The sequence below is a fragment of the Ambystoma mexicanum genome, chromosome 7q, assembly GCF_040938575.1.
Source record: "Ambystoma mexicanum isolate Mex_15411 chromosome 7q, UKY_AmexF1_1, whole genome shotgun sequence".
NCBI lineage: Eukaryota > Metazoa > Chordata > Amphibia > Caudata > Ambystomatidae > Ambystoma > Ambystoma mexicanum.
Window position 1 is genome coordinate 537,138,152 of NC_090941.1, and position 22,170 is coordinate 537,160,321.

Here is a 22,170-nt window from a genome sequence, read left to right on the forward strand (position 1 = left end):
TCCCCAAATGTGACTTTTTTTTTCTCAAAAATTATGCAGTCGTGTACCTTTCTGAAAAGTGGAGGCGTGATTGGTTTAAACTTTCAGAACTAATGGTATACGCATTGTCATTTATTCACTTCCAAATTTAGCTTGTTTTAAACTTGGAGATATTTTTCTCTCTGAAGAATGTGTACTGCTTGAATTGTCCTTTTTATTTGATCACAATGGTCTGAACTCGTCACCGAAGACTAAATTGTGCAATACAACAGTTGGCAGTAAGAAATTATGGCCCATTTTTCAGACAAAGCAATGCTAATAAACATTAGCACCCTGTGCGGGGGACGCAACCAAACTGGTTGCTTGGATTGCGGGCTGAATCTACTGATCAAGCCTGCATTCCAAACAACCTCAAGGCTGCTTCCCCAACCCCGCCAGCCCCACTTTCCTGGTTACCTCGGCGGTGGCAGCACTCGCCGCTGCTGCCGCTCCCTGTCCCTGCTGGCCATCATGGAAATGGGAAAATTGGGATCCGTATGGAGCCCCGCCTGATTGATCCATGGCGGCCATCATGTCGTCCCGTTCATTGAAACAAAATACTTTGTGCTTAGCACCCTGGGTCTCCAGATTGCAAACCGGGGGGTGCGAATAGCACTAATAACCAATCCGGCAGGCCATGTGATAATGTTAATGGACAGTCTTATAATAAACACAGCCAAGGATCCACTCAGTTTAATCCTCAATTCGTGGACATATCTACCACAAAGGTCATATACATAACAGACTAGGTGAACAGATTACCTACGCGTGGTCTACTCTACACTTACTGTACTGTCCCTCTGGAAGAACGCAGATTCACTTAAAATAGGAAAGGAACACTGACCCTAGTACACAATGGTGGGCCGCCTATCTAAAAGGGATAGAGGGAGAGCTATTGTAAGGAAGACTTGGTCCTTCCAAAACATGGGATAGTAAACGCTTCCAAAATAAAAAAAATGTTGTCTGAACTCCTCATAAGGAGGAGTTGCCCTCTCCTCCCAGCCTATCGTACGGGAGTGAAGATAGCATGAACTTTAAAAACGGTCTTCAAGCAATGAATACAGAAATGTGGCTACATTCTTCAAAGGTTTTCCATGAGAATCAAGGTACATTCGAGTGGGGATTTTCACTCTTTATTGCACTCTCCCTCGAGTGTTTAATTTAAGATTATATTTAACGACAGTCATTCAGTGCCAGAACCAAACTGTTTCTATTTTTAGTTTTTAATATATCTAAAACCCATTATCCGTAGCCAAAATAAAGGATATCCAAAGTTAGGTGGACTGGTTTCAGTGACTTTAGTGCCGTTATGTCACCTTTGTCAGGACAGTGGGATTTCCAATATTTCATAAAACTACATCAAATGATTTTAGAGAATATATTCCATTAGTACCCGGCCAGGGCTTTAGCCCACCGGGAATCCCTCGGCCAGGATTCCTTGCCATTGTTCCCGGCAGGCGGCGTTGCAGCCCTTCAGCAAATGAGGATGCTCGAAGCTGGGCCATCTCTGCTCCGAGCCTCCACACGGCTGGAGGCTGCCGTTCTCCCCTGCCAGGGATTCGGGTACGTGTTTTTTTCTTTTTTCTTTTTTCTCGCCCTCCCAACTCCACTTACCTTCTTATTTATGCTTTTTCGGGAGCGCACGCGCAGGAACACTTCTGTACCCAGCGTATCCGCTCCGATGGCTGCCATGGAAAGGGAAAACTGACTCTGTTTTCCCTTCTCCGGTGGCCATTTTCTTTGACTTTTTATTTTTTATTTTATTTTTTTAATCCACCATCATTAGGACGTGCAGTGTTTATTAGCTTTGTTGGCAAACAATGGTTAGGTCCTTTGAATGGTCATCCGAGTGTATCTTATTCTCAATATGTGGCGCTGCACTATCACATCCATGGACCTCCATCTGTTTGTTTCGTCTAACCATTGGAAACGAACAGCCGGAGGTCCATGGTTGTGATCGTTCACCACAGCCTCTTGGGATGAAGTCAGAATGTGTCCTCTGCTTTGGTCCCTTTCTGGCCCAGCTGGGAAATCGTTTTTGGGGTCAAGTCCTCCTTCCCTTCATCCAATTTGCGTGTATATTGCAGGCAGTCAGAAAATCCAGTTCGTCCCACTTTTGTGTAGCAAAGGTTCCCTTTTACAATAGCATCATTTGACTCTGTTTCTGATTCAGCGATTTTTGTTATTGGGTCTTTTCTCTTTTTCATACCAAGCACAAGACAGCCCCCTTGCTTCAGTTGATCAATTGAACTCTGTGCCATAAGGGGATGCAAGTGAGAAACCAATATTGAACTTGAATATTCATGTTTCAAATAACTGTTACATAGAGACGTAATATTGGTGGAAATAACATTCAGACTCTTTCCATTTTTCTGAATACAGAGATAAGTTTCCGCCACTTTATACATGAAGATGTTAAACTAAGTTAATTATGCATAAGCCATGTATTTTTAATATCATTTTTCATACGCATTTGATCCATGTTTTTCTGCCGTAACCAGATCTGTGCTATGTCTTTCAGTAAGTTGAATGGTTCCGAAATTATAACTGATAATGCACTTTCAAATGCCAACTGTTCTGCAACCTTTGTAAGTCTAATTTGCGCTGTACGTTTCTAAGTTGTGACTGGGTGTGGCTTTACCAGCAGAAACACATCTGCTGTTTTAAGGGAGGTATTCTGTTTAATAAAAAGTCCTTTTAACAGGCCAGTTTCCATTAAGGAGGTTTTATGAAATAGATGCACATTCCCTGTAAAACATAATGCTTTGCAGATACAAGTATCGAGGGCGGTGTAGGCTATTTGAAGTTGCACTTAAATGTCGACCAGCATCCATCAAATGCCATAACAATCTTAGATCATCTAAAACAACAAAACCATGTTCTAACCTGAATTTCCAATATAAAGCTTGTATTAAATGTTTTTGATGTTTGGAAACAGGACTGACTGTTTTAAGCACACACAGGTGCTTTGCATATCTATCTGCATTGATCTAAGAGGTATACAAATGTGGTCTGGGGATTCTTGCTTTACATAGAGTTTAATTCAAGTTATTTTGCATGAGCACACAGTTTCAGATAAGTTGGGGTTCGCAGCTGAAAATGCAACATGAGTGAGATATTCAGTCCCATGTAACATACTTTGCAATTTACATTGTTTTACTTATAGTAATCTGTCAATATGTGGTATATCACCAGATACTTAGGCTGTTATTTGTAATGAATATTCATCTTTGTAAATCACTCTGCATTCTCTCATTTTCCCTAGAGAACACTGAAGTTCAAGATGCACAGTTTTACATTCTTTCAATTGACCATAAAAAAGCAGAAGCACGTTAAAAGTGTAATTTTAATAACACTTACAATCCTCTGCACTCTTTGTACTTTCCCGCTGGGAATTTATTGGGACGAAGGGCTCTGATTTTCTTAGTCTCTTTTGGTTTTGGGATTTGTTCAAGTCCTAATAAAATAATTTTGTACATAATTTTGTAATTGTGTTCTTGTCCTAATATTCCCTATCACATTCTGAAATTGTAGCTTTTTCATTTAGTTTGGTACGTCAGCTGTGACAGCTCTTGGATTTTCCTTTGGGATGGGGTCCTCCAAATGTAATCTCCCCATCCAGGATCTGATCACCATGCTGAAATTGAACTGATTTTCTTTTTGGTACTGTAAGAGGGGTAAAAAGTTGATCCAGTATAGGACATGGCTACAGAGAATAGACTTGTTTACTACTGCACATTTGATTTATTGAAATACTCCCAATTTTAATAATGCAGTCCAAACATTTATCCTTTCGCTTTAACATTTTTTCTTGGCCATTGAACGCAGATTCCAGTTCACTGTTCCTTCTGGTCACATTCAAGTCTTATTCAAAGTCCACTTCGACTACAGGTTCAGATGATTCCTCTACTAGTCTGAGGGTTGATCAGGGAGGACCGATCATCCATTGCTTAATAATTACCCAGTGTTATTCAGTCTGATATCTTTCTGTATGTTTTTGTAGGCAACCAGCAATACCTTGTCCATAATTTCAAATGCTTATTTCCACATGTTTGATTGGTTCCTTTAACTTATAGAGGTTGACTCTGTCAACTACTTAATATTCCCTTTCGAGGTCATAGCATCTCTTAATACTGACCACTGATTTCGACAGGTTTCGTTGGGCATAGGCAAACTCATGTTGCAGGTGTTTTCAAAGGTTTTCAACATGTTCTTGATTAGTAGAGGCAATCGTTGATGTCTTCTCCTGTGTTCGGTAGAACAGGTGCTGAGGAAATACCATTTGTCTGCCAGTCAGGAGTACAAAATGGGACAATAGGGTGGCTGAAGTAGGGGTAGACTTCGGGACATTATAAACTCGCACCCCCATTGTTGTCTTGTTTTATAGCTCTTCCCCTCGCCCCTGCTAGATGCCAGACAGTGGCCAATATATCATTTCCTTTTTACTTGTAATATATCCCACCATCTAAGTCAACGCTTAACTGGGGAAGTGACTGCCTTTGTTGAGGTTGGTCCTTTGGGGAAGGCCGAAACAAGAAGAGATTTTATTGAATTATAAAATGGCAGCTTTCTCTGCCTTACAATTTTGGGCTGTGAGACATTTGATCTACTTTGTAAATTGGCAAGTAACCGTTACCATATACTTGTTACCATGCACCTGCCTCTTTTCGGGAGAGGATCCCGGTGAATGAGTGAACTCTATTGGAAATGAGCACATACCCGACACCTGTTTTAAATATAGGTTTAGGTTGACACGTGTGTGGCCAATAAGCAATCTTGCATTCTATCCATCTTTTGAAATCCCCTCTGATCGACGGTCTTAACCAGATTGGGGGTTCCTTAACCAACAGTCCATCTTGATTTTGAAACATTTTTTGAAATTGTATTAACACTGAAATATTCCTTCCCTTGCTAATCTTCAAATACAGAAACGTTTTCTGGATCGTGGATCTATTAATAACATTTCCTAATACTCAGAACGACTTTTGAGCACTAATTAAATTGATTTCTGAAGCATCTCTACCCCATTGAAGAATGGAAGGTTCACTTTCGACACAAATTTGTGATGGTCTCTTTTGTTACTTTTATTTCTTCCAGGAAATGTGCCATCCAATGGCAACCCCTTGGGGAGCTTCAGTATGGCTAATATATCTGCTAAATTGTCTCCCTTTTTGTATGTACCCTCTAGTTATCTTGACCTTTAATCTTTTTCCAATAGATCATCTTATTGTTTGACTTCCTCAAATCTGTGGTTTGAATAGGGTTTCTGCGCTGTAACTGTTTATTGGCACACAGCATACCCATGGTTTTCCCAATTATTAAATGTGTGCTACAAATCCATTTCTAGCATAATCTGAAACATTCATTTTTTTTTTTAAAACTTCTTTTTATTCATTTAGCGTGGCAGCAAAAAACCGGCGGACAGCGCCAGGCAAGTACAATATGAATACAAAAATACACAGTATAGGCAAACAAGGATTACATTGCAAAGAAACTCAGCCATTGGGGACTTTTATAACATGAGCAGTATGTCAGAAAACTATGATGTGGGCGAGAGCTCGGGTCGGTGGGGGGAGGTAGTTGGAGGAGATGTGGCCGGTGTCGTATTCAGGTCTGACATATAAGAACGGAATTTGAGCCAGATGTTCCTGGGCCTGGAGTGGGTGGGTTGTAGATGAGACCAGGCCTCCTCGGAGTCTGAGGCCCACGTGACCGCACTTAGCCATTGGGCGTGCGTGGGAGGCGAGGGGCGAAGCCAGCACAATAGGATGGATTGTACAGCGAGGAGCATGCAGAGACTAGCTAGTTTTTTGGAGTCTCGGGGGAGGCCCGGGAGGTCATGGAAGAGACATACCACCGGGGAGGGGCTGATGAGATGGTCGAGCATAGCCGACACCGTCGAGCAGACTGCCTCCCAAAACTGTGAGAGATGGGAGCAGGACCAAATCATGTGGATGTAATCGGCAGCATCTATGCCGCACCTAGGGCAACTAGAGGGGTGATCACTGAACATGCGGTGTAATCTGATCGGGGAGTAGTGGAATCTATGTAGGACCTTAAACTGAATCAGTTTGAAGCGGGAGTTGAAGGACACCCAGTGTGTGCGTTCACACAGATGCGCCCAGCGCTCATCGGACATTTCGACACCAAGGTCCACCTCCCACGCCTGCCTCAATTTAGTGAATTCCGGAATGGATCTGGACTGCAGCATAGTGTATAGTCTAGATATTTTACCTCTAGTGGGTGAGGGGGAGGTGAGTTCCTCGATGAGGGGGTCGTCCGGCGGCATGGCCGGGAAGGTCGGATAGTTACGCTTGAGGGTCCTGCGAAGGGATGAGTATTGGAGCCATATACACTGGCCTCTCCTTAAGGGCAGTGGGAGGTCGGGCCATTCTACAAATACACCTTGATCAAACACATCGCGCAGCAACTCGTATCCCGCCTCGGCCCAGCGTCGGACCATGGCCGGTGGCACCCGAGGGACCCCTGGTAGGAAGTTCCAGAGAGGGAGGTTACCATGAAAGGTGTGAGCAGTGCCGGACAATTTCCATGTTTTTGACAATGCCGGGGATGTGCAGGCGACCGGGTTCTGTGAGTCCAGTGCCAGAGGGGAGGGTTGTATCACCAGTGAGCGAATGTCACGGTCGCTGACCGCAAGTTTCTCGAGTCTAACATGTGGGGGGGGGGGGTCCGTCGTGTTGAACCAGTGGGATGTATATTGGATTTGGGATACCAGCCAGTATTTAAGGAAATCCGGGGCACCGAAGCCCCCATAAACCATGGGGGTAGACAAGGTATCCAGTTTGAGGCGGACTGCACCCGAATGCCAGAGGAAGGAATTGGCCATGCGGGTCAGTTCCCGGAAGAAACCCACCCCTGGCCACAGGGGGATGTTGGTAAACTTGTAGAGTAACTGGGGCAACACTACCATTTTCAGTAGACCTATCCTGCCTGCGAGGGATATCAGGAGTTTGCCCCAGACTAGAACCCTAGAGGACAAATGTGTGAGATACTTTTGGTAGTTCTCATTGAAAGTCAGCGCTCAATGGCGCGTTATCTCAATCCCCAGGTAGGTGAAAGTAGACTGGGCCCATGTGAACCCCTGAGTGTCCGGAGGGGGGGGGAGTGCATTCTGTAAGAGGGAAGAGTATAGATTTCGAGCAGTTCACCTTAAGGCCCGAGATTCGGCCAAAATGTATGACGTCTTCCAGCATTGGGGGTAAGTTGATGGAGGGAGAGCGTATAAACAGCAGGGCATCATCGGCGTATAGGGAGACTACGTCTGCCTGGCCTGCCGTACGGAGTCCTCTATGAGCATGAAATTGGCGGAGCATATCAGCGAAGGGCTCTATTGCTATGGCAAAGATCAAGGGAGAGAAGGGGCATCCCTGTCTCGTCCCCCTGGCGATTCTAGAGAGGGGGGAGCAACGGTCGCCGGTGCAGACCCTAGCCACAGGATCAGAGTAGAGCAATTTAACCCAGGAGAGAAAAGAGGGACCAAATTTACAGCTCTCGAGGACCCGCCACAAATACCTCCACGAAACTGAATCAAAAGCTTTTTGCATGTCAAGTGTGGCCGCCACCGCATGTGTCTCGGGGTTAATTCTATTAATTATATTAAAGAGGCGCCTAAGGTTCAGAGAGGTAGAGCGACCAGGGATAAAGCCCCCTTGATCCGGATGGATGATGGAAGGCAAGAAGGGAGCCAACCGGAGTGCTAGTGCCTTAGCATATATTTTGACATCGCAATTTATAAGTGAGAGCGGGCGGTACGATCCGCATTGTGAGGAGGGTTTGCCAGATTTAAGTAATACCGTAATTGTGGCTTCGCGAAGTGAAGGGGGAAATACACCGGCTTCAACCGATTCCTCCCAGAGACCCATCAGATGAGGGAGCAATAGTGATTTATAGCGTTTATAAAATTCAGCTGGGATACTATCCGAGCCAGGGGCCCTCCCTGAGGATAAGGAATCAATCGCTTCAGAGAGCTCCTCAAGCGTAAGCGGGGAATCAAGGAGACCCGCAGCTTCCGGAGTGAGAGTCGACAAAGGAAGGGGTATCGAGAAAGGAGTCAATCTCCGCCGCCGGCACCTCATCAGAGTTGGAATATAGGGTTTCATAGAACGTGAAGAATTCTGTATTGATGTCCTGTGAGGTGACAGCCATAGAGCCGTCCGATCTCTCAATCCCAAGTATATGCGGGGACCCCATCTCGTGACGAATAAGTCTTGCCAGAAATCGGCCCGGACGTTCACCCTCCCCGTATTTTCTCGCCATGCCGGGATTATCCAGAAATTTTTGTTCGCGCTCGGCGAGGGATTGGAACGTATCCAACTCAACCCCGATGTCCGCCAGGGCTCCCGGAGTGAAGTCAACATTTAGCCTCAAGGATCGATAATTTAGATTCACTCTCGGCGAGGTCCCTGCGGATCGACCTAAGGACACCGTTCTCCTTCGATAGCGCTATCCCTCTGATGTAGACCTTGAAAGACTCCCAAAGAATGGCCTGCGATGTCACCAAGCATGTGTTTATATCGAAGAACTCCTCGATTGGATTAATTGGCTTCCTATGTGAAGCCAGGGGAAGGAAGTCTTTAAAAGGCTTGACACCATTTTGCATTTCTTTCATTTGGTTTTCAGACCAGCAGCTGGTGCTGTCTGCTACTCTGCCCCTGCCTTGCCTCCTGGCTGTCCCCATGCACAGAAGCTCGCCTTGTGGTTTTCCTTTCGGTAGGAAACCTTTCTTTTCCTGAAATGCTGCAGGGGGAGGGAAGGGGCTGTTCTTTACAAGCACTGCATCACGGGTGGTCTTGAGGGGGAGGGGGGTTGGAATGAGTTAGGTTTTCCCCTTCAAGGATCCACTCCTGTTTTCTAAGGGTTATCTCTTAATGCGCCAGTGTATTCCCATAGCATTTCTCCCTTTGAATCGCTGGTAGACTTTCTGGAATCTGCTCTAGATTTTGGTGCTCTAAACATGATGCACCTTGGGGGATGTAGTGCCGAATACCCTGTGAATTTGGGCCCCGGTTTTCATAACTAGTTGCTTTCTCAAGGGTGTTGTGGGGAGGGGGGTCTACCTAATATTCTAGGTGTGATTTAGAGGGACTCGGTGGTAATGATAATGATGTGTTATGATGTGTTATTTATATAGCGCCTTAATTGAAAGTGCTTTTCTGAGCACATATTTAAATACAATATCACCCAACCGAAATTGGTACTCATTTATCGAAAGGATGAAAGGCTGAGTTGGCCTTCCCGGGATTCGAACCTGCGACCTGCAGATCACACTTGGATCGCAGCAGCGAGCGCTCAACCCTCTGAGCTATCTTACCGGCATAGTCTGGTAGGGTCTTTGGGAAGAATCCTCTGGGGTTCTTCCTTCTGGAAGGTCCCCCTGCCCCTTGTACACGTATGTGTTGCCTTGTTCTAAATGATATTCAGGATGCTTGTGTCTGGTTGGGGTGCGTATCAGTGCCGTGTCAGCTTTACTTTTAAGCAGACAGAGGACAGGCTATGTGTAACCCTGTGATTTTTGTCGCATTGTCTTGCATTGAAATACTCTTGGAAGTAATCTTTGAATTAGAGGCATTCTCCGTCTTTATCCAGTCACTGCGACTATTAGAGGCTTGTGAAACGTCTCCACTAGAATATGATCCCCATGCATCGACAGTACATTTTCAGTGCCCATATCGTTACCAGGATTGATTTTTCACATATGTTAAATTGTATTTCTTACTTGCATATGAAGTGATATGATTAACCTGTTCATGTTTGTGATACAAGACCTCAGTAATAGGTGTCAAAAGATCCTGTTTCTTGGAGCAACTCCTTGTTTTTAATGTGATTTGGCACGCAGGCAGCTTGGGAAAGACTTATTTTCAATTTCTACACACTGAGATCCCCCGCACTCCTTCACGACTGACTTCAGATGGGACTAGGGGCTGAGTTATTTCTCTGTAATACTCTATGAATATTTTACGACTGTAATTGGTCAATCCTAAGAGACTTTAACTCCTGTATAGTTGTGGGGTTCTTCCACTTAAGTAAAGCCTCAACATTATCTTGTGAATTAACACCTTGGGCTGTGATTTCAGGGCCTAGAAAGTCTATTTCGGTTCTGCTCCATTGTGCTTTCTGGAGTGAACATTTTTTTTCCTTAATTCTAAGCACTTGGCATATCTCCACCAGGGGGCTATATTACAGAAACATTGCATGGTGTTAGTAATATGGCAAAGTTTGCCTTGGGGCAAAAAACATTGGAGCCTTATTAGAAAGCCCATGACAAGTGCAATTGTGCATGGTGTAAGCACTAGGGCAAAAATTAGCCTCAAGTGCATGTTTTTGCACTACGGCAATGTTTGACCTAGTTCTTAGACCATGCAAAACTGCACTTGTCATGGTGCAAAGGTTTTCCAATATGGCCCCAATGTTTTTTACACTAGGGCAAACATTGCCCTAGTGCTAATACCGTGCACCTTTGCACTTGTACCGGTGCAACGTTTCTGTAATCTGGCCCCAAGTGTTCTTCAAGACTTTTACTTTTTAATTATTGGTCATCTATGTTGGCCAAGTTCCCTGTTTCAATCAGATCAGGCATGGCTTTATGTAGGAATATATTGGATTCATGACCACTCTGTACACAAACTGCATACGAGTCAACACATCTGCTGGCCCCAAAGGTAAATGCTGTACATTTTAGAACCATTGATCTGTCATTTATATGTGTACCCTCATGTTCACTTCCTTTAGGTCTGCAGTCTCCATTATCTTTTGGATTTTAATATACCTAGCACTGTGGTATTCATTGTTCTTATAGATTGGACAAATGAGATCACATATTTTTAATGATACGCGAGTGAAGCCATGGACACGAGAGGCATCCTGCACTGTTACAAATACAGATGCCATATCAGGGTCCTTTGAGTATTGTCTAATCTAGAAAGGGGTGTGCCCAGCCATATCACTGGGCAGAGAAAATGGTCTGGAAGATAGGAAACACTTGTATCAATTGTTGTCTGTTCATCTTCCTCACAGGCATCAGCTAGACTCCTCTACTCTACGAACATCTGACGGAAACCTGGCAATGCAATTTCTGAAATAACTTTAAATTGGGTGCAAAGAGCTCTATTTATGTGTCTACCTGAATGTGTTTTTCCTTAGTATTGATGTTATTGGTAACGCTGAAAACTATTTAACTTTTCAAAATTTCACAGATTGTGTCCTCCACCCCGAGTGTATAAAGAGCACACATGATAATCCTCCCTTAATGAGTGTAGAGTGTCGCTAGTGCAATATCCTCAGTATTTTTAGAATGGTCTTTAGGTATTTGACCAGTTGTGGACTTTGTTGGGTCCACTGAAAGTGTTTTGGGCTCCAGTGCCCTTTCTATGAGTGAACATAACACTTTGGGGGGATCATTATTGTCAACCAATATTCAAATAGTGTCATCTTTCAAATCTGATGAAGTCTGATGTAGGGAAAGTCTTTTTTGCTGTAGATTTTATTTAAATTGATGAAAGCTGCTTGGTAGATCCTTTTCTGAACTTTGCAGCAAAGTATATTGTCTCGTATTTCAAGGAATACCTTTTTATTTGAACTACAGCATAAGGCAGCAATTGATCACACAAGAATGCTTTCTCACACAGATTGAAATCTATATGGTTTCCTCCGATTTTGGACCAATGTTTGTTTATAAAATCAAAAATAATTGCTAATCTGTGCATTATGTCATTACTATATAAGAATCAGATATCACATCTCTTACTATCGAGCAATTGATTTGTTTTTGTTCCGATTGTGATGTTCATCATGCACCTGCTAGTGATCAGTTGTTTTAAATCCACATGATCAAGACCAGATTCCCATTTATTTGACAGATTAACTTTTGCAATAGTGTCAACTTTTTGTAATTTTCTAAACTGTGTTTCACTAATGGAGGTTCGTTCTTCAGTGTCAGATTTTTTAGACAGGGGGCTCCTTACCTTCATTAAATGAATGGGGAAGCATTTGAGCTCTCTTCCTTTATTTAATAGCTAGGCTATTTACTTTATTGCTGGATTTACCCACTGGTTGCCTCGGATTATCACTTCAGACCCGCCATAGATGGTACTTCAACGTATTTCCGTTGAAAGTGGAGTCCCATCCATCACTTGGTGGAATATTTATTTGTAAAGGTAAAGTGGCAGTACCTTCACAATTGTCTTGTTCCTTCACAGATATAATTGTGTTCTCAGGTACTTACGTGTACTGCAAATAATTTCCACTCATTCTGGATGCTTTTTAATCGGGTGACAAACGCCGTTCAAATTGGCATAACTGCCACTGCTAAATTTGATCGGGCAGCAGATTTTGGTATATACTTAACGTTGCCATATTTTGATTACCAATTCAGTGACTCCATTTACTGTAATCTCATTTCCATAAAAGTTGTTTAATTCTCCAAGGAGGGGGTTGAGGGTAATGCATCAATTTTCACCAGCTCCTTAGTTCAATAAATAAAAAGCGCCCCCCCCTGTTTTTTAATTTGTTGCGTTTACTAATGTCTTTCACACTCTGTTCCCTCCCTTTGCCCTGTGGGTGCTTTGAAGCAGTATTTACTTGCTATATAGGCCCTTAACAAGTGAACAATAAATAAAGCGTCACATTTCTCAAGATCAAAGCCACCTCAGTCCCTGTCTGCAAGAGCCAATAAAACATACTGTCCCTGAACCTGGATTGGTTTGATAAACCTCATCTTTCAATTACAATTTACAGGGAAAGTATGAATTTGGCATCAGTTAAGAATGTATCTTCATCCACTTTCAAGTTTCATGAACTTGACCTTGGGCCGTTGTCATGTGGGCATCTTCCTCAAGAACAGGTATAGGTGGCTTGGTCAAGGACTCCATACGAGTAAAAATGCATTTTGAAATCACAAATTGGATAGGGAGAGATGGCCACCACCTCTCATATTGCAGATCACCGATTGTGCTTGGAATACTGTGTCTAGGATATTGTTGAGATATGTGTCTAGGATATTGTTGAGATTACAGAATATCCTATTTTTTCAGTCTCTTAATCGGATCATTTGACTTCTTAGGTCTCAAGTTCCAAGGTTATTTATTTTATTGTAACATGGTTTCAATTTCAATTGTACACGTATCATTTGTTATACAATTTATACCATTCAACTATGAATACAAAAAATCAATATCATTGCAGTACACATGCCTATTGACAATGATGGTCAGCCTAAATAAAAAGCAAGTCCATACTACTTAAGTAATGTTTTTTCGCCTAGAATTTATGGATTAACATAAATCTTAAATCCCCTCTATAATTAAAGATATTTGGGAACTGATCATAATTCTTTCCCAAAGAGCTTTGGTATAGTGTTAATCATGGACAAAACTTTTAAATCTTGGCCATCTAATATTGGTCAGTATGTCACAGTAAATCATGAGGTGTTTCAACGACTCGATAGAGTAGAGACTTTTCCAAGACGACAGAGCTGCATGTCTTTCTTGATTTTATGTTTACGGCCCATATTTTCAAAAATACCTAGTAAGCTGAAGCCAAGTTTCATGTATACTGTAATTAGGGCATGGACATTTCTGAACATACGAAGGACACCCTGGTTTGCTTACAAACTTAACAAGTTCCCATAGGAGTACACGTTTTGAAATGCAAGCTTCATTCAACATGCAATCAGGACTCCCATAGTTTCATTTTCATTGTCAATAAGCAATCAATCACAGCTTCTCTGTGCATATACATCTGCAATATTACTTCACAGCTCTGCATGAATCGGGATACTAAAAGAGAACTTACAAATGCTTCCAAGATGGATGATGATAAACGCACAACAAATACATCTTCAGGGGAGACAAAATAATGAGTCGCCCTAATTTGTCTAACTGCGAACTCATTCCTCCACTTGGAGCAATGTTCTCCAAACCAGCAGAGGATGTGAATGCTCTTGAGGCATCATACCCTGTGTTATATAGGATCTTAAATTTATTGGACAGGGGCCATGATTATACACACTATGAACTTAAAGAGAACTTACATTTCCGTTAATTGAACTAAGATCATATAGGGACGTCGGTGCTGCAGGCATTATTTTAAACTAAAGAGACCATGTCCTCCATACAATGAGGGTCTTCAATGAAATCTGCTCTAATTCGAGTCCTGCTTTTGCAATTTTAAGAACGTTTTCCAAATGGAACCCTTGAAGACAGATGGCCAATCCCATTTCTTTGTCCCAGATTTCCAATCCATATATAAGACATGAAACAACCATAGCTTTAGAATAATTAATCACAGGTAATAGAGTATTGACCGAATTTCTGGTTTACTTTTCTCATTTCGGCTAGAAACAGGATAATTTATAATCTAGCACTGTCTCTGATCGATAATTCTTGAGTCTTAATAAAGATTTGAAAAACCAAGTGCACAAGCTCAGATGCAATTTACAATGGGTCTCCTGACAAAGTCCAGAAATACTTGGGCTATTGCGTCTTTTTGCATCTTTCTTGAAATGTATTATCCTAGATGTCCCCACATTTATTAGAAGATTGGTTTCCTAGGCTACTTTATAAACATATAAAGGTATGATTAAACAAAATGTCATCTGCATACGCTAACTGTATAAGGTGCCGGTGACCTAGAATGTGGAGGGAAGCTGAATTGTGGTATCAAAGGCCTCCTTCACATCTGATCTATATCATTTCTCCAGCATTGGATCTTTCATGGATTCACATGCTTAGAATATTCCCCGTCATCAGGCCGGCAACCTCGGTATATTATGAAAACATTTTTCCTTGGAAAAACCCGACACACTTGTGTCCTATCGACTCCATAGAGTTGGTTGGACTGTACAATACATGTACACATTTTGAGATGTGTGGGTATATATATATATATATATAGAGGTCCTGCTGTTGTTTGAAGTACTGTTTCACTGTAAAAGTCCTACCTTGTATTTAAAATATGAATGTAAAGATTACTTATAAGCATCAGTTATGCATTGCGTGACATACTTTGCAGTTGGTTCTCCTGGTAGTACTGAGCGTGCAGCAGAATGTCATCAAATAGACATGATAAACCCAGCAGGGATGACGTTTGCTTGCTTAGCACTGAGCAGCTTCTGTAAACATGGCTGAATGGATATCTTTACGGGACACCTTTTACAGCTGTGACACAGTGTGTACCTTTGTCGCACAGTTTTTTGTTCTCACTCTTCTATGGCTCTGGGTGTCCTTTCACAGGTTTCCTAATGCACTTGCGCATTCAGATTTACCTTTGCCATTTTAACCTCCCTATGATCTATTTCAAGCTTGCACCTTTTGGGCGGCAAAGGTATCAGGAGACAAAGTTTAATAGCAGGTATTGGAAGTGTGTGGTGTAGATACTCTCAGTAAAAACATTAACAGGGAACAAGGATGGTTAAAAAGCCAATATCAAATTTTAATAATAAACAATTCATTCAGATTAAAACCTCAATTAAATAAATAGGTTAGTAATACAGGCATTGTCAAATCCCATGTGCAAAGGCAAACAATAGGGAATACGTAACAGGCTCAGTGGCCAGTTAGAAAGATGTTGTGACAATCATACGACCACTCGGGGGTACTTTTCAAAGTAACAGGGTACCCTATCCAGGTATGGATAAATGTGTCATCAATTATACTCTCTGTCTAGGGTTCAGAGATATGTCTCGACATGTTTCTGTTCCTAAAGAGCAAAGTGTGGAACATTCATCAGGAGGAAGTACATAACAGTATCGCCTATTTAACAATTGGGATCGAGAGCAGACATGTTTCTGTTCCTAAAGAGCAAAGTGTGGAACATTCATCAGGAGGAAGTACATAACAGTATCGCCTATTTAACAATTGGGATCGAGAGCAAAAATGCCACTACAGTATCACAGCACCTGCAAGAGAATAAGAACAACAATCATCAAAAATTCACTATTAAATAGTTGTATATTTTGGAAAGTTCAGAGTATGAACTGGGCAACTATTAAGGGGACATAATTACCTTATAGTGTGCCTGTGGGGGCTCTCTACTAACATTAGTAGGTATAGGGTAGTCCGAGTCTCGACCCTAAAACAACAACAAAGGGATAATAGCCAGTGAAATAAGCTATAACCAAGCCTAGTAGTACTCAAAAACAAACAACAGCAGCCTGAATGGCGAAGGGCACAAAGTATCCAGATGAGTGTAACAGCGTGAATTGGGAAAACTTCCCTGGTAAAAAACCCCATGCCAGCAGTGGGCGCCAGTAACACCCTGTAAAAGGGACATAAACCCGTGATGGAAGGCGGTGTAGGAGTCCAGGTAGTGACCAAAAATTCATGCGAAGCAATTTAGAAAGAATGTCTGTCACTATGTGATAATGAATAGGGAAAACACCCATGAGACTGGGGTTTATGAATCAAAGTGACCCTGGAAAGGAATCAAAACAGACTAGCATAGAGTACCGTGATCGCGGTGATAAACAGGGTGCCCTTGTAGCCATAGATACAAGAATGTAACGAGGGATCATACCTTGAGACGACCAACCTAGTGTCGTCGAGGTCGATTCATTACTCTCCGCACTGTAGATAAAATACAATAGAGACGTGCGATAAGATATACGGAGATGCGAAGACTACGCAACATCTTTAGTAGGTAAACAAGTCATAGAGAGCCACATACTGTTGAGCCATACTCAGTGCGGTAACTTACCCCACGCGGAGGAGTGAGAGGCAAGCAGTTATTTCGCTCGCGAGGAACTAAACTAAGTGTCCGCTATCTGCATGTAGCTGCCGATGCAAGTTCGTAGTCAAGGAAAACTCCGGCTTAGTCCTGCTATTATGTTAATGTATCTGGAGACGAGTATTGTAAGTAAGTCGAACACGGCGGCCATCATGCAAGGGAATGATAGACACAGAAAGTGCCAGTGGGGAACATCAAACTGAATATAAAATTGAATCCCCAGGTGTAAAGCGTGTCCCCATAAACTAGTGGTGCAACCCCGTTTCGAAGATTACTACGAATAACTGGGGGCAAGAATGTAGTGGGCTCACTGGGGGAACCGTAAGTCCTACTATTATGTTGATGTATCTGGAGACGAGTATTGTAAGTGTGTAGAACACGGCGGCCATCATGCAAGGGAATGATAGACACAGAAAGTACCAGTGGGGAACATCAAACTGAATATAAAACTGAATCCCCAGGTGTCAAGCGTGTCCGAATAAACTAGTGGTGCAACCCCATTTCGAAGATTACTACGAATCACTGGGGGCAAGAGTGAAGTGGGCTCACTGGGGGAACAGGGAATCAACGAGTTACACGATAGAGGTGCCAACATTAGTGTCAAAAAAATGATAGTAAAATTGTAACAATATATACACAGATCAATAGCAGGGTCATTATATATTATGCCAATCAATCGACTCGTTGAGTCCAATAACATCACTGTGTAGTGTGAAAATCATCTTTTGTTCCAATTTCAACAATTTCTTTTCTCGTGCTGTATTTTTAAGTCCTTTCACAACCAACAGGATCGTCCAGGTAAAATCCTCATACTTGTGTTTCAAAAGGTTGAAGTGTTTCACAAGGGGGGCGTTCTCAATTCTGTTCTTCAAACAGCTCCGATGTTCCATTATGCGGGTTTTTACTTTTCTAATAGTCTTGCCAACATAGTGCAATCCACATCTACAGGTAATCATGTATACAACAAAGTCAGTGTTACAATTAGTTAAACTTTTTTGAGTCCAGGGTTTTGAAAGACCAACATCAACTTCTTTCGTTCTCATGGTTAATTTGCAAACGCCACATGAGCCACAAGGGTAGTGTCCCGTGGCTTCTGGGAGCCCCCAGAGTGAGGTTAATTTGGGTTCCAAAGTATTGACCAATTTCAATTTACTGTTACTCACTATATTGCCAATAATGGTACTTCTTTTGTAGGCGAAAATAGGCATAGGAATCGGTTGAGTTGAGGTTCTGAAGATTTTCCAGTTTTTCTTTATGATATTGGTAATTTCAAAACTCCGGTTCGTAAAAGTGTTCACACAGACAATCCTATCCTCTTTAGGTTTCTTGGGTTTGGGTTCTAGCAATGCCTCACGGTTGTTATTGAATGCCCTTTTAGCTGATTTATTTATTAGTTTTTTGGGGTAGCCTCTCTGTCTAAGCTTCTTACTGAGGGCTGACGCCTCAACCTCATAGGTGTCTTTATCCGAGCTATTTCTCTTTAGACGGAGAAATTGTCCAAAAGGGAGGAGGTTGTCGCGTAGATGTTTAATATGGTGACTAGAATAATCCAAGAGAGAGTTCTTATCCGTGGGTTTGTGATAAGGTTTTATTTTTAAGATCCCATTTAGGGGGTAGATGGTTAAATCCAGAAAGTTAGTAAACTCATTACTACAAGTCATAGTGAATTGTAGATTGGGATTAAGACCGTTGAGCCAGGTGAAGAAATTGTTAGCATCATCCCGTGAACCTTTCCACAATACGAGGATATCGTCAATGTAACGACTCCACTTGGTAATATTGTTGTTGAAAGGATTACTGATGTTGTAGATATATAATTTCTCAAATGTTTCGACATAGAGGTTAGCCACACTCGGGGCCATCGTGGCCCCCATCGCTGTGCCTTCAATTTGTTGATAAAATTTCCCATTGAACTCAAAGTAGTTACGTCTCAAAGCGAGTTCTACACACCAGAGGATAAATGAGGTAGGTACTGGGTCATTATCTTCTCGGGTCAGTAATATTTCTTCAATAGTATCAAGTGACGCCTGTTGAGGTATGTTGGTATAGAGAGAAACAATATCCAAACCTATAAGTAGGTTGGATAGAGGGTCAAACTCGAGATTTTCATAGCTGTTAATAACATCTCTGGAGTCTTTTAGATAAGATTGCATCTTTTGTACGTGTGTTTTAAGATAATGGTCCGCAAAGGTAGAGAGTGGTTCCAAGACAGTCTATACCAGCTACAATGGGACGACCAGGAGGGTTCAGAAGAGTTTTATGGACCTTAGGCAAGGTGTAGAACGTGGGAATGCTAGGTTTCTTATTAACAAGGAAGTCTGCTTCCTGTTTAGAGATCCATTCCCGATCTTTCGCTTTGCCCACCTTGTCAGCAACGAGGTGTTGGAGTTAAAGTGTAGGGTCATGAGTAAGTAGGTGGTAGTAAGAGGTATTGCTTAGTTGTCTTTCACATTCATCAATATAATCTGAGCGGTTGAGAATGACAATCCCTCCACCTTTGTCCGCCTTCTTAATGACAATCGAAGGGTTAGAGGATAGAGAATCAAGAGCTTTGCGTTCCTGATTAGATAGATTGTGAAAGGTTCTACGGTGTTTAGCTTCAAGGGCCGTGACCTCAGTAATAACTTTCCTTTCAAATACTAATGACTCTGGAGAGAAGCTTTGGGGAGGAGGGTAGAATGTCGATGGATTACGTAGCCCAGTACAATTAGTGGGGCCCTCAACCGTGGTGTCATCAGGGGAAGAAAAAAATTCCTTCAAATGGATTTTTCTCATCAATTTTTTGAATTCGATCTGGAATTCGAAAGGGTCGTGCTCTTTCGTTATGACATAACTTAGGCCTTTATTAAGCACTTGTTGTTCCATCATAGTGGGTGAATAGTTCGACAGGTTAATTAGAAGCGACTCCCGCTTTTGGTTTGTCTCGAACCGTCGTTCCAATTGTTTCTGTTCTGGGCCTGGTATAAAAAACGACCCTGATTAGGTCTCCTACCTCCATTACTTTGCCGTCTTACAGATTGGCCTCTGCCCCTTTTAGGAGTTGCTCTGTTACCAGAGGAAGTTCCTTCTCCTGAATCATCGGGGTCACTACTGTCATGACTTGTGCTGTAAGACGTGTTGCGAAACCGTACTCGTCTGTTTTGTCTTGTGGGTCCATTCGTTTGTAACGATTTATTGACATAGTCCGCTTGCACATAGGGGAAAGCTTTCTCATGCGCAAAACGAGCCAGATCTTTTTTCATTCGTTGAATTCGCTCATTAGTATTTATAGCCTTAAAATCTTTCATTTCTTTTTCTATTTCTTCAAGTCTTTTTTTATAAGTTTCTAAAGGAAGCTGTTTTTTTAAATTATCTTCAATCTTATGTAGTTCGATTTCAATTTTGGCCGATGTTTCTTTCGCAGTGTCAATAATCAAAATGAGCCAATCACGACCACAGCGGTTCGCTATATAGCTCCATTGCACACAGAATTTTTCATTATCTAGGAATAATCTAGGTTCATTAAGGACTGTCAATCCTTGAGGTAGTGCTTTATTCTTCAGATATTCAAGCATAATTGCCCCATGTAATTCAGTTCTTGTAAGTCTTTTACCTAGCTGGGTCAGTTCATTCCATTCATCTTTATCTTGTGAAGTCTCTTGAATACCGTCATGGTCAAGGATTGAAATCGCTTTCATGAGGGCTGCTGCATAGTCATCGCTATAGGCGAGGATTCTATCTTCAGCCATATCGGAGACAAGAGAATCCAAAATACCAAAGGAGCTGTTGTCTGTGAGGGTACTACTAATAACCCAATTAGAAGAAGTTTCCTGTGACCAGAAGGCCACTATGAGCTATTTACAAGGAAAGGAAGCCCGGTATACCACTGTACTCATAAAAAAATTTAGCAGTGTATACTCTGTCTATGTCCGGGAGGATAATGATAAAGGTATCAGGAGACAAAGTTATATAGCAGGTATTGGAAGTGTGTGGTGTAGATACTCTCAGTAAAAACATTAACAGGGAACAAGGATGGTTAAAAAGCCAATATCAAATTTTAATAATAAACAATTCATTCAGATTAAAACCTCAATTAAATAAATAGGTTAGTAATACAGGCATTGTCAAATCCCATGTGCAAAGGCAAACAATAGGGAATACGTAACAGGCTCAGTGGCCAGTTAGAAAGATGTTGTGACAATCATACGACCACTCGGGGGTACTTTTCAAAGTAACAGGGTACCCTATCCAGGTATGGATAAATGTGTCATCAATTATACTCTCTGTCTAGGGTTCAGAGATATGTCTCGACATGTTTCTGTTCCTAAAGAGCAAAGTGTGGAACATTCATCAGGAGGAAGTACATAACAGTATCGCCTATTTAACAATTGGGATCGAGAGCAGACATGTTTCTGTTCCTAAAGAGCAAAGTGTGGAACATTCATCAGGAGGAAGTACATAACAGTATCGCCTATTTAACAATTGGGATCGAGAGCAAAAATGCCACTACAGTATCACAGCACCTGCAAGAGAATAAGAACAACAATCATCAAAAATTCACTATTAAATAGTTGTATATTTTGGAAAGTTCAGAGTATGAACTGGGCAACTATTAAGGCAACTATTAAGGGGTGGCAACAGACCTTTGAAATGTGGGGCAGTGGAGGAAAATTAGTGCTTGCTTATTAACATCATTTTAGGGCCACTTGTGTGAACTCTGCGCTTGACTTAAGCATATGCATGTGTTTGATATTGTAAAACGATGCATCATTTTTAACCTTTACTTTTCTGAAGGGAAACCCTAATTTTTGCAGCCGTTTATAAAATGCATGTTGTGAATTTTAATATAAGTGATTGCTTAACGCTCTGTATGTGTGCATTGATTAGAAAGAACTACAAAGATAATGGAAAGTGGCACCAAAAAAACCAATGAGATTTTGGCTGTTTTGCATATTAAAGAGCATTTTGGGAAGATAAGAACAACCAGAGTGCTTTAAAGCGGTCATAAGTCTGTGAGAGTTGTATGTTTGAATCACTAAATACCTTAAGCACGCTGGGTTTGGTACAAGTTTCCTTTTTTCTTTTTCTTTTTAAACAAAAGTCTCCCTAACAATAAAGTTTTTGCAAATATCAAGCATATATACAAGTTTGGCCATCAAATACTTTAGCTGCCAGAGTGGAATGACTGCTAACAGCTCAATATTACTCGCAGTACTCTGAGAAACAAAATTGGGTTTATATTTAAATAAGGATAACCAGTAAATCGAAAAAAAAAGTGCAATAAAATGCTGCTCCTCTAGCAATTTTCCGCCCTAGGCGGCCCTGTTGTAAATCAGTGGCGGCTGGTGAATTTTTTAACTGGAATGGTGTGTAAATGTATGTTTCCAATATGAGGGACAGACTGAAAAGGTTTGAGGGATATATATATATATA

General features: G+C 41.8%; 1 protein-coding gene across 2 annotated transcripts in view; it reads left to right on the top strand.

Moving 5' to 3' along the window:
- Positions 1 to 22,170, top strand: part of NUFIP1 (nuclear FMR1 interacting protein 1) — a 546,199-nt gene that overhangs the window by 511,238 nt on the left and 12,791 nt on the right. The gene's annotated exons all lie outside the window — the stretch shown is intronic.